The sequence below is a fragment of the Bos grunniens genome, chromosome 16 (genome assembly GCF_055505025.1).
Source record: "Bos grunniens cultivar Pamir isolate PY7600 chromosome 16, Bosgru_T2T1.0, whole genome shotgun sequence".
In the NCBI taxonomy this organism is placed as follows: Eukaryota; Metazoa; Chordata; class Mammalia; order Artiodactyla; family Bovidae; genus Bos; species Bos grunniens.
In genome coordinates, this window is record NC_141180.1 from 36,323,297 (window position 1) to 36,337,209 (window position 13,913).

The window sequence follows — 13,913 nt, forward strand, 5'->3', positions numbered from 1 at the left end:
GCCAAAAAAATTAAGACTTAGTAATCTGAGTTCTTCCAAAATAACTTTTATTAAATCCTTGTAAAAGAAAAACGCATTTATATTGGGAAGTAGATGCGAGTATTACAGAGTTTTTGTCTTTTTTTGTGATGGTTGGTAACATCAAAAAAAATACAGAATGCTCACCATACTGTATGTGTAAAAGTTTCAACTGTATATATTTAATATATTAAAAAGGTTATTAGTAAGATAACAAAAACATCTTTTAAAGCTAATCAAGCCATTCTCCAATCTCACCCCTGAGACCACATGAAAAGAACCTGGTGGTTGGCAGCTATATGTAAGTACAAGGGTATCTGTGCAAAGCATAAATCGGCCCAAGAAGAAATCGTGAAAACAACGCAAAAGGAAGGAAGGAAGTGATTTCACGTGGCATTTTACTAAAGGCACAGAGGTCAAGTTTCTACTGCTGCTGAGGTTCAAAACCAGTAGAGACTTGACAATATCACTGTTTCTAACCAGCTCTTCTTAAATTATTAGAAGATAATCTGGTGAGCTTGAGGTAAATACAGCTGTGAACACAGCAGCACACACCATCTGGAGGCGTTTGACTTAAGCAATTTTTAAATGCACAATATATTCAACTCTATTTTGTTCCTCTGCAGTGAAACAGTCATATACAAACTGACCCTTTTTTTTCAACCGCAACTGCAAAAGTTGATTCGCTTTGTGGAAACAAGACATGACAAACAGATCTAATTGTTTGTCTTTAGAACCAAGAGATTATTTCTGATCTATACTGGCAAAAATATTTTAGCTTTATACAGGGTCCCCCCAGACTTACCTACCATATTCTTTAAACTCTTCACAAGTAACATCTGGCTAAACCTCTAAAATCAAAGTATTTTCTTATTTCTAAAGCAATTCACATCCATTAACCTCATTTTATCGCGAAAACCTGAACAGAAGTGTCATGTGAATCACCATAAAATCTTACCTACAGACACAACTGCCATTAACCTCTTTAATGCAGCAGCCAGTTAATGCCATTAACCTGTAACCTCTTTCAGCCACCTTCCATGATTCCTTCCCTGGCTACCAAACTTCTCAACATTTCCTTACCCACTGCAAACAAGCTTCCACCATTGCAGGCCATCCTCCACCTCCCGGGCTGCTCTGCTCAAAAACTCCTTAGGAGTACCACTGACTCCTGATTATGTAATTGGTTGGTACTTTTTTTCAATAGTGTTTTCTCAGTTTTCATTCTCTAGTCCAAAACCTAGAACATGTGATTCTACTGTCACCCCCTACACACTTTGAAGCACCATCCTCCTCCCTTTATCCCCTTTGTATTGCTTTACCTTTCAGACCTCTTTCACTCAAATCGTTCTTCCGTTTCCTCCTCTTGCCATAACATCAGCTTTCCCTTTCTAATAACTTCATGCACAGCATCACCTCAGCACTGGTTCCTCCTGTGTGAGATTCAGTGAGGGCCCTCTGGTAGCATAAACAACTCTCAATGTTGGTTGGGCCACGGGTGTGAGCAGAAATGTCAGGGGAAGCCCTTTCACAGAGGTCACCTCTAATAGGATGAAACGGGGTCAAGGAAAGAACAAGGTTCAGTCTCTGGCTTGCAATCCTGACCTCCCCACTGACCAGCTGCAGGCCTTGGTCAAACTGCTCAACTCCTCTAAGCCTTAGGAATCCTTCCTCGTACCTCAGAGGCATTTAGACCTGCAAGAATTAAACAATTCATTCAAAGTCAGAATATTAAGGAAATGAAGTCACCCCTAATCCCATCATCCAGGGATGAGCACTATTAACGTTTGGTGTATTCATTTCTAATTTTTTTTATTAGCCTCTGTGAGTAAATGTGGATGTGCACATAACTGGAATCACACTGCAGAACAGTTTGGCATCTATGGTTTTTTCCCACTGAGCTTTACATTAAATTTTTATATCATGATAATTTTTTTAGTGGTTGCATAATATTTCTTCATATGGATGGACCATGATTTAACATTTCCCTTCTACACTGGATGCTTAAACTGACAAATCACTGTTTCTTTTTTGTTCCTTTTTTTTTTCCCTTTCCCAGAAAAAGTTTCTTCCTCCTTCTCTGTTCCACCTATGAACCAAAACTTGTTAACAATGGCTATATCATCAAATAGTATGAGAAACAATTTGATCAAGGAAAAAGAAAACAATGGCTTAAAGAATAAACATATTAAACTAAAACTCACTGGCATGACCTGAAGTTATCTTTGGAAGTTTTGTGAATCATCACCCTCTTTTTGTTTGGTCTTCCCTTACTGGAATGTAAGTGCTGCTGAAAACAGGGGCTTCATCTAGTTTGTATCTTTAGCCACCAAAGCAGTACCTAGAGCATAGACAGTGTTCTCTATATTAAGCACCAGCTGTCGTCATGTGTAGGCACTTCGTAAGCATTTTGCACACCCTCTGAGGTAGACATCATTTTTCCCACAAAGAGGCTAAAAGATAACGTATCCTAGGTCTCACAGTGAAAGAGTGGTTGAACTGAGATTAGAACACAGTTGAGCTATTTACCACCAACTCATAATGAATAAATTGATTAATTATACCAGTGGCGCTTCCAAGTGACAGCATTAAAATCTGAATATGCTGATTTTTTCTACTAATTATATTTAACTACTACTTGTCTACCTTTCATTACAAATATGTAAGTATATCAACTATATTGAGAATTAAAAAGATTCTGGTGATGCTGCTGCTGCTGCTGCTAAGTCACTTCAGTCCTGCTAATCACCATCAAAATTTGGAATTTAAAAATACGGTCAAATACATACAAATAAACTTCTGAAATAACCTGTCTGGATTTAGGATACTTACTATACTTCTATTTTTCCTTTGATTCAGAACTCTTTGGTGCCAATCTAAATGTCTTGATTTCTTTTAATTAAGGAAAACATTTTATGATGTTACATTGAAATTATTACGTTTTCTAGAAGATGTTGCACTCTTTTTCCTCATTTCAGGTTATTTTAAGAAGGACACATTTCTACAATGAGTTAAAAAAATATCTCAACCTGAACCAGCTTCCTTTCTCCGTTAACTACACCCCAGTCCCCAATACTATCCCCACAAATCCCTCCAACAACACATCCCCTATGTTCTTCCATCAGTAAAATGGGCCACTGAAAAGGCATCAGATTAGCTTTATATATCAACAGATTTGTCAATTTTGCTTTTTGACTTTTTCTCCTTATTTTAAAAATATGGTAGACACTCTTAGAAACCATGGTGGTCAGCATTTCTTCAAGACAAAGGCAGACAGTAAAGAGACCAAACCATTAAGAAAATGTCATTCAGATCACAGTCTATTTTACAGCCTGAAAAGCCAGAGATGCAAAGCTACTCAATCTTACAGTAAATACTTTCCAGTAACTTAGCCAAAAGCACATTTAAAAATAACACAGGTAGCCACACACAGCCCTGAACAGAGACATTTCTGAATCTTTGTGTTAATCATCTAGTCCCTGGCCGAACTGCTGTGCATCAAAAGTTCTCTTAGTCCCCTTGGTAAGTGTAACAAGATAGAGACAGGAGAAACACTGTAGCCATGTTATCTCCACTGAACTAACATTTATTCTGAGTTTTACAAACTAATCCTAGAATAGCAAACAAAGACCCAGTTTAAAAAAAAGCAGGCTTCCTATGTCATTATAAAATGGATGGTTCCATTGGCTACTCAGACTAACACAATAGCAAGCAAAACCCTTTGACCTTGGAAAAGCATAGTAAACATAATACCTACTGCTAAATTACATGGTTTACCAATTTCCTCAAAACCAAAAATAAATCTCTCACAAGTAAACTATTACAAGAGTAAACAAAAGCTTGTCTTGTTCTATCATTTGCTTAAAAGCAAGCACAGTGGCGGTGGGAGAGGGATTAAGAAACACAGCCAGACAAATCCATAAAACCTCCAGTGTAAGATAAAACTACCCTGCAGGAGCAACCAATGCAGTCTGACCCAACAGCTGTACACAGTTGCACTAATTAAAATGAAGAGCTAGTCTGCATAACACACAGGCCATTCACTGGACCTTCCAGATAAGTTGGCCGGGGTTCACCATGGCACTCCCCCTCAGCAGACCTACAAGCTAAAAAATAAATTGGCACATGGCTCAGGGCACTTGCATGTAAAAATACATACACATTCTAGCATTCAGGAATCATCACAACCACGCAGACTGGAACATATCCTATAGGCTATAAAAACCCACACACACACAAAGGAAGTGGTACGGCTACATTACGTCAGCTCTCGCCTCAATTCATAAATGCAAAAACCACAAAACAAGACAAAAACCTAAACGACCTTTGGCTGGAAACCTTCTAAGAGTGAATGGATGTAGGTTAAGTCTTTAAATATGTTACTGAACAGGACTCGTTGATGCATCGCTTTCAACAGCCACAGGGAAGGCAGAAATGTAATCGTAGTCCATTCTCTCATGAAACCAGATCAAATAACATTTCAAGCACAGCCTGCCAAGCACCAGGGCCTGCCAGAATACAATGAGCACTCAAGTGCTCTGGACTGAAAACCACCTTTCACTGGTCCCAGAGATCTTTATAAAATAGTTTAAACACTACTAAATTACAGAGTTGGAAAAAAACAAACACAAGGCTTCTAACTGCAGCTCCCATACTACTGCGAAGTTGCTGGTAAGCCTCTAAAATGTCCGCCTTGTGTTATTTAACCAGGCAATGCACATGTTCAGAAAGGCAATTGCCTCTCAGAGCCCAAACCTAACACGCACGTAAAAATGGAGAGTTTTGGTTGTGCATCTGGAAATAATTGCCCACAGATCAACGGGCTTACATGGGATATTATTCCAGTCTGTATGGTTTCAAATCATGTCTACTTTAAATTTGGAGCTCCTAGGAAGGAAAAAGAAAAAGAAAGTAAGAAAAGGCCAGAATTGTGGGCACACAATTTTAAGGACTCTGTCAACTCTGTTCTCAACATGCACTCGGTGGCTCAAACTTAAAGCACAGACACACATATCAAAGGGGAAAACTAATCTACTGGCCTCGGTGCTCATTCACATACCATTTTTTTTTTAATTGCCATATGATTGAGAGGAGGCCTTCAGCCAAACAACACCCCAAAGACAGCATAGGCACCTGTGGGCCAGAAAGGTGAAAGGCCGAGAGAGAGTACACCCAAGGGATCAACTGCAAGTTTCTTTCTCAGCAAACAAAAAGTGGTCAAGCAGGTCTCTCCCCAGCTTCAACCACAGAGCAAGATCTGAGCAAACAGGGGAGGGGTCGGGAAGTCATCATCTCAAACCCGGGGAGGAAAAAAAAATAAGTTTAAACTTAGACCAATCTTCTTCAAAAACATCCTTGCATTTTATTTTAGCTAACCTGGTAAAATAAGGGTATTTTGGATCCAGGAAACAAACTATTTTTGTCACCTAAGCAGTCCTAAATTACTTTAGAACCAAGTCCATCCAATTCACTTTATTTTTAAACCTAAATTTGCTCCACTGTCAGCAGTAAAGTTCCTAATCAAACAGCGGCTTTTGGATTACACACTGTTCATATTCAGTTTTCCTTTTAAAGAACACATACACACACACACACACACTCTTTTAAAAAAAATAGAAGTATTTCTCTGCCCTAAACAAGTTTCTTAATTGGTTTATTTAATTGAGATTTCTAGAGTTTTGACAATTTAAAAAAACAAAACAAACTAGTGAGCCCAACAGAACTGCCATGGGACACAACCATACCTATTCCTGATTCCTGGAAAGCCACCGCCATTCCCGGTAATACCCGAGCTGTTCCCCTTTCTGGGGTCATCACACACTGGGGTAATCCACAGAGTAGCGTCCACCCACCTCGAGAGCCCCTGCGCCCGCAGCTGTCCAACTTCCTGGCCCAAGACCCGCGTTCCCCTCGCAGCCAGAGGGGCCGGCCACTTCCCTGCGGCGGATCGCAGCCGGAGCTGAGCTCTCGGGCCTCCTCTCCTCTCCTCCTCCTCGTCCTCCGGTGCAGAGCTCCCTCGCAAACTCAGGCCGGCGGGCACCGGCGGGACAGACGGGGGCTCAGGGCGTGAAATGCACTTGCTAAACAAAAGGAGGCCAGGGCGGCCGCAGGGCAGCCGGGCGCGGGCTCAGGTCCCCGCGGCGCGGCGGCTCCGGAGGCGGTAGCCGCGCCGGGCCCCGCCCGCGGCTGGAGGAAGCGGCCGCCGCGGCTCACGCTTCTTCAGCCCCGGCGGCCTGGCCGACACTGCCACATGCCTGTGACCCAGACGCTGGGAGAGAAAGAGCAGCCTCCCGCGGCGGCGGCGCCGGTGGCCGGCAAAACCCGGGCTGGAGCCCGGCCCGCTCGGCGCGAGCCCCTGCCCACCGCCACCGCGGGCGCGCGCACACACAAAGCGGCGGCAATTGTATCTCCGGACCAACTCGGCCAGCCTCCCCTCCCTCCAGACCTCCCTCCCCTCCCAACAGCCGAAACCGGGAGACTGTGTGATTGATGGCAGCTCTTAATAGCGTGGTCAGCTAGAAAATGCATCTGCAAGCAAGATATTAAAGAGGCAGCGCATCCCCGTGAGTGATCAGCAGTTCACACATCCTAGAGCTGCCTCTGCTTCTGCCAAGAATATTAATGCCAACCACCTCTGACGTCTAACAAATGCAGATGAAATAACCAACAATCACAGACACGGTGAACATTTGTTTCAAAGAAACACGAGAGCAAGAATCATCCTTTGATGTCAAACATTTCTGACCCCAATTTTTCTTACAGGTTAAGAATTCTCTGTAAGTTATTTGTTTAAAAGTCTTCTCTCCAATCTTCTTTCCCCAAGAAAATAAAGATCCATCTGCTAGACAAGGCAGAGTTTAAATAGGACTTGATTGAAATCCATCTAATAAAGAAGCAAAATAAATACACATTCCTTGCCATGTGGCCTTAAATAAACATACAATCCACCAACTACCAGATTCCAGACCCCTTATTAATTTCATTGTTATGGGCATCTAAATAGAACTACCAAAAGTAAATTTCAAATGGTTTCTTTTTCACCTGCAATCTGGTAAATATCTATCAACTTGCTCAAATTTACCCAAGTTTAAACTATGTTCAAAACATGTATTCCCTAGTGATAACAGCCACAATCATTTTGTCCTACTGAATAAGATACTCTACAGCAAAATTTTTTAAAATACATACCTATGGAATATAAATTCAAATTATTAAATTCACTTAGTGTCAACTCAAATCTGAAAGCTACAAGCTCAAAATTTAACTGATCACTTTTGATGTCTTTAATATTACACCTTTCACCTTCCAGCAAGTTTCTTGTAACTCTCAAACAGCTTTATCCATGTTATTGGATCTTCCAAGGTCCAGTTGCTGAATTACTAGGTATCCTTTCCAAGTGGCACACATTAGATTAAGTGATTTGCCCAGAGCTTCTCAACAAGGGGGTAGCGTTAGCGGTGGAGGAGAAGCATAGAGATGAGCCTAGATCCTGCCCTCAATGGCACAGATAACCAAACTGACTTGCACATTTGCTATTAAACATCATTCTGATTTCTTTTAAAGAAAATTCAGGTTGTTCTACAGGAGACAGAACTCTCTAAAACTACTAACAGAGCACATGTCCTGAGAGCAAGAGCTAAGGAGGCATAATGCCTTTGCCACCTGAAATGCTGTTGTGATGAGGACAAATCAGAGATGGTCCTCACACAAGGACATATCAGCTCCCCTTAACACCATCCTCGCTAAGATCACCTGAGGGGACCTGCAGCTTCCACCTCATAACCAAGCGGCTCTGAGATCACTCCATCCATGTCAGAAATGAAATCAATCCTAAAGCCTAGGGACAAAAGCCACTCCTGTACTGGGACACACTTCCATTTTCCCACCAGCTCTGTCTAGATAGAAGGTAGGACCAGAAGAGAGAGGTGTTTTCTTTGTTTTGTTTCTGGTCTGCAGCACAATAAAAAGTGCTGGTTTATCCCAAGTTGGAAAGGGCTAGTGAGAACAACCAAGCTGCTCTAAATTCATACTGTTCCTAGTCTCATGAAAATTCTAAATGTTTTGACAGCATTTTATGACAGCACTTCTGTTCTTCTGTCCCAGGCTTGCACCCCCTGCTAATCCATCCACACCCAGCCCCCCACTTTCTAATTACACCAGTCTTTCAATTTCCCCAAGGTGTTAGGATTTCTACTAAAGTCATCACTACCTTTTCCCATGAGAAAAGAAATATCCCCTGCCATCCCCAATCCCCCAAGCCCAACCCCCTCCCCCCCCCACACACACACAGTTTAAAAAGCCTACTCCTTCAGAGTTCAGGTCAAGTATCAAATGTCAAATGTCAGAGATGCTTCCTCTGAGGCCCCATTCTAGGTCAAGTTCCCTTGTTATAATAAGTTCTCAGGGAACTGAGTTCATTCCTTGAGAGCATTTATCTCAGTTTGTAACTCATTGGTGTGACTTTCTGATTAATGTTCCATCAGAGAAAGTTCTGTATGTTTGCTCATCATCAAATACCTGGCATCAAGCACACACATCTTTGAAATGAGTAACTGAATTGAGGGCAACAACCCTGTTCTATTCATTTTGCATATTCTCTGCACAGTTATGCAAATCAAAAAATTAAAATTATAATAAAGATTTTTATCCCCAGTTTATAGAGATGTAAATCACTGTGCCTAGGGTAACTCACAAAAACACTAAGACCCAAACCTATCTGCAAGCCTTACTTTTTAGCTTGAGTCAGTGAAGTACAGATGTCATTATTAATATATTCAAGACAAGTTCTTTCTACTTATGTGGCATTTAAGCAAGGGGCAAACCACAGGGGTAAGCTGGATAGACTACCAAATCCTGTACGCACACAGAGAGCAACATAAACAGAATATAACACTTGGAAAGTACATTATACACTAGTTTGTCTTTAAGTTTCTCTGAATGCAAAAGTACCACCAAATTCTGGTCTAAGTGGGGGAAGGGGTATGATCCTGACCCCTCAGTTTACACCTAGCTTTTTCTTTATTTTCAGTTATCTCCTCTCTAAAACAACTCTACTTCCCTGATATGGGAGCTTTTGTAAAAAAATTTTTGCCCTGAGGACTCCTAGTCATTGGTGACAGACATTCCAAAACTGCCCTCCCCAACTCCTCAAAGTGAAGAATTCATTTTAAACATCATTAATGTGAGCTTGTAAATTAAGGGATCTGTAGATAAGAAAGGGAAGTTCTTACAACAGTTTCTTAGATGTCCTGCACACCAGTACAAGAAAAAGCCAAAGTGTGAGATGAATGAAAAAATATCGGGTATTCCCCATCGTCACCCCAAATTAAGCTTCATTGTCATTTTCAGCATTTCACAAGGCACTGCTTGGTTCCCAGAGGAGTTCACCCCAGCCTTGTCTATCTCACAAGTCTTCCTTTTGGTCTAAGTTCCATTCCATGTAAATTCCAGCTCCGGGTTTTAGAATACTCTTCATTTATCAAAACAACCCTGTCAAGTTGAGTACTATTAACAGATAATGAGAGGAGACAACAGATGTGGTTAGAAGAAAAGCACTCAGTATTCTACAGGCCTCAGCATGCAGCAAAGTGAGCTGACATCTGACTTTACCCTAACATTTATAATTAAATACAAAGTCTAGTTAAACTAACATTAAAGCTACGACTGGGAGCAGTACGCAGGGGAAATGTCAAGTATAACCTTAGCAGGTAATAGTTGAACAGGGCTCAGGTTATTCCAGAACCTTAACCTTGAACAACTACCATGTCTTCCTCTCTCTGCCACCCAGCTTCTGTCATAGACAGAAGACTTGTGGCCACATGGTCGAAAGACAGCAGCTTTGGACCACTCCTTAAAACCACTAAAGGGGAAGGAGATGACATTTTTACATGAAAGTTTAAAAATAACATTCATCTAGCAAGAATTAGTGAGGTCTGTCTCAAGTGGACCCAATCAACATCCATTCTTAGAGCATTCTTTTATAAAATCATTCAGATCAAGTAATTTGGCTCAGCTAAGAGTCAAAGCGTCAAAAGATTACCAAAATCAATCAAGCAAACAAGGACCAAGTCAAGGGCTGTCTTGGTATTGTTAGCAATGTTTGCATACTCTCCTAGGAAGCGGACGTTTTGTTTTGCATGACTATGGAGACTATGGATATACGATGTTAAGCAAACGTCTACTTCTTTCCCTCTTCCAATTCCAAAATAGCGCCACACAACAAAACTTTTCAAAAAACTTTTCCAAAAAGTTTTCAAAAGAAAAATACCAATATATAGTTCTTTTTGAAGCCCTTTTGGATGTATTGATTATTATATGTTCCTACAGAAAACCCAAGCAATCCTATTCAACAAGCTGAAGTCTCTCTCTCCGGACTCTCTTCTAGAACATTTGCACACAAACTTCCACAAATATTTAAGAACATATATATTCATTTGTCTAGGGGCTCACTCCATTGATTTTTATTTCACAATAATAAAATTCTTTTCTTCCTATATGACATCTTGCTTTCCTCAGATTGCAGCAGACCATTAACACAAAATTCTCTTGTGTGGGGAGTACCATAATTAACAAGTCCTTAATTACTACAACACACTTTGTGCTGTCACTTTAGTATAGCCTTTTTATACTAAAATCTCTAGTTTAATGAATGTGCACTTTTCAGTCAAAAAGATTGGGCCAAACTGCTCTCCAAAAAAAAGTAGACCAATTTACAGCACTCTTCCCAAGAGCAGGGCCCATTCCCACGTGTGTGACCTGGTGGTTTCCCTGAGCTTTGCACTACACACTCTCCTGGATCTCCTAAGACCTGATTGCTCTTTGTTTCTTGCCATGACTGCTCCCAAATACAGGCAGTCAGTGTCCAGTCTCTTTTTATCACACCCTGGTATCTCTCATGGGTGAGAAGATTTACTCTCAAGATACCTCTATGACAAGACTTCATTTTTCTAGCCCTGAGCTTGCTCCTTAGCCACAGATTCAGTTTGCAAATTCCCTCTGGACTCAACCACAAGGCATTCCACAGACACTCTCAGATCATCCTCAACAAAATAAAAATATTCTTCCCCAACATGTTCTGGCCTCCCCAGACTAGTCTCAGGAACTCCCATTACTCTGGTATAAGAATTAGTAGTATGCCCTTTCTTTTTAAAGGAAATCATGACATACCCTAAAATGTATGCGATATCAGAGTTAGCACATTAAACATAATACACTTCTCAGTTTTTAGTACTAGGCTCCTCTGTCCTTGGAATTTTCCAAGCAACAATACTGGAGTGGGTTGCCATTTCCTTTTCCAGACTTCCATGGTGGCTCAGATGGTAAAGCATCTGTCTACAATGCAGGAGACCTGGGTTCGATCCCTGAGTCAGGAAGATCCCCTGGAGAAGGAAAAGGGAATCCACTCCAGTACTATTGCCTGGAAAACCCCATGGACAGAGGAGCCTGGTGGGCTACAGTCCATGGGGTCACAAAGAGTCGGACACGACTCAGCGACTTCACTTTCCAGGAGATCTTCCCAACCCAAGTACTGACCCCACATCTCTTGAGTTTCCTGCACTGGCAGGTGGATTCCTTAACCACTACTGCACCTGGGAAGCCTCCCTAATTACCTATCCCATTCATTAATCACATCACTTTCCATTCAGCCAACAGTTAAGGACTAAATCACACAGTTGCTCCGTAGGTAAGGGTACAGAAGAACAGGAACATGAAAACAGACCAACTAGGATGGCGATGATCACTGCACATACAGAAAAGGACTCACACAGAGAGCCATGCACATGTGTGATGCAATAGTTAGGCAAGTATTCCAAATTACTGGGGGAAAGTGAATTCTTATGTCGCTAGTGCCAGAATCTTAATGTCTACTCTTTTACATTTCAGAATACATCTGAATTAATTTCAACCTGGATACTGTTGGAAACTTAATATACTCTTTTAAAATAACTTGAAATAAATCAGATTCTACAAATCAGGGAGGCTAACCTTGGGTAAAACTATGAACATCACATACTCCAAATTAAATGCATAGGTACAAGATTAAGACTGGAGATTAAACTACAAGCTTCCTTTTGTTTTACACTTCCCAATACAGACTCAAGCATATGTTTGAGTGATAAATTGCTAATAAATATTTAAGGTGCTATTTCATAGAGAACAAAATCATCGACATTATTAATTAAATATATTCCTAGAAATAAAGGAGGAAAAAAACAAATGCATGCAGCACACCAACTCCTGCTTTTCTAAGAACAGTGAGCAGAAATGAAGCGCTGGCTCCAGTGTGCGCTCACTGCAAACTCTTCTGACACAGGAAGCTGATCAAAGGCCGGATCTGGAGGTTTTAGTTTCTGCAAGTGTGTGGCACTCTCATGGATGTGGGATGTGAAACATATCTTGAGAGAAGACAGACCTCTAAGACAGCATCTGCTTTAAATATTTTTAAGGACATTTTCATCTCTATTTTTAAAACTTACTAGAGATCTCAGATTGTATAGATGAAATTATAATGTTCCATCAGAGTGATACTTTGAGAGGGCAAAAATACAGTTAAGAAAAGAGATTTCTCATTTGGAAAAGTTTTGTGAATAAGAAGCAAAGAGTTTTGTAGAAGAAACAGCTCAGAATCTCAGGACCTTGACAGGATGTTTAGAAATAGGGCCTGACAATATGTGATAAAAATCAGTGTGGAGATCCAGCCAAGTTTATAGGAAGTAATCTTAAGACAACTAAAATCCCCAGCTGGAATCACCATATCAAGAATTTAAAATATTAAACAAAAAGAAATAAAATAAAATATTAAACAGACAATGCTTACAAATCCAAAACACTGTTTTGCCCTTTTCCTAAAAAAAATTTTTTTGCTGTGTTTTTTCTTGTACTATTGCCTCCAATAAACTGAACTCTTTTTAAATCACCAACAGTTATTTAAGGAAAAATATAAATGCAAATGTTTCAAAACATTAAATAAGTACCATTTGCCAGATTCAACATCACAAGTGGCATTAAAGATCCAGTACTTTTCTGCTTAAAAACCAATCACTTCTCTCTAAAAAAGGTCAGAAGACTCTAGTTCAAAATATCTACTCAAACATCTAATACATCAATTAAAACAAAAATAAAAAGCCAGATTCTAAGCATGTCTGCCCTTAACAACACAGGATGGTTTCTTTTCTCTTCTTTGGAGGGAGACGTTCATTTGAACATCCATTCGAGTTTAATTTTAACTGACTAGAAAAAGCAAATATTTGGGCTGCAGGAAATACAACTTAGGACAAAGGAAGCCACGGCTAACTTTCTAACATTTACTTCATGTGATTCATTCTAACAATAAAACCTAAACAGTGAACATTCCCTCTAATCTTCAGAGCAAGTTAACTCTACAGCGAAAACGATGCATGCCCCATCACCAGACTCTATGTTTAAATGATTACAATGTAAAGCATGTTCATTCTCACAAGTGAGAGGAAATGACTGCCAAATGCTTCCTTTACAAACTCCCCAGAACAGGGTCGGTCCCTTAAATGTGAGATTTTCCTGACACTCCAATTACAGCAGACCTTGAACAAACAGAGATGCATTAAAAGCTGACTTGGTTATATTATCTTTTATTGAAGGCCTAGCAAAGATAGCACTGTCCAGTGCTATCTACATTTTTTTTTGGTGCCTTAATCATTTATACATGAGAAAAATTCAATAGTTTTTTTTTTTTTTTTTTTTTAATGATAATAACCACAGGATGTAACCTCAGCGGTATTGGTCTTTTTCTTAGGAAGGTCAGAAAAGCTTTAAAAACAGGAAGTCTCTGCTATAAGGTTGAGAAATGTTTGTTTTAACAGTCTAAGGCTTTATGGTTGCAGTTTGCAGTCAAGTGTTATGGAGAACTAGAGTTTATT

General features: G+C 40.3%; 1 protein-coding gene across 10 annotated transcripts in view; it reads right to left on the minus strand.

Annotated features, from left to right (window-relative positions):
* The window catches only part of RERE (arginine-glutamic acid dipeptide repeats), a 416,635-nt gene that overhangs the window by 298,300 nt on the left and 104,422 nt on the right, over nt 1–13,913 (minus strand). For 2 of the 10 annotated variants that reach the window (XM_086344299.1, XM_086344291.1), the window contains exon 1: nt 5,871–6,266. The exons of 7 other annotated variants lie outside the window; for them this stretch is intronic. The gene's annotated coding sequence lies outside the window, so the exon portion shown is untranslated. Of the gene's footprint in view, nt 1–5,762; nt 6,267–13,913 lie in introns of those variants that run through there. One more of the 10 variants, XM_086344294.1, reaches the window with a different exon arrangement.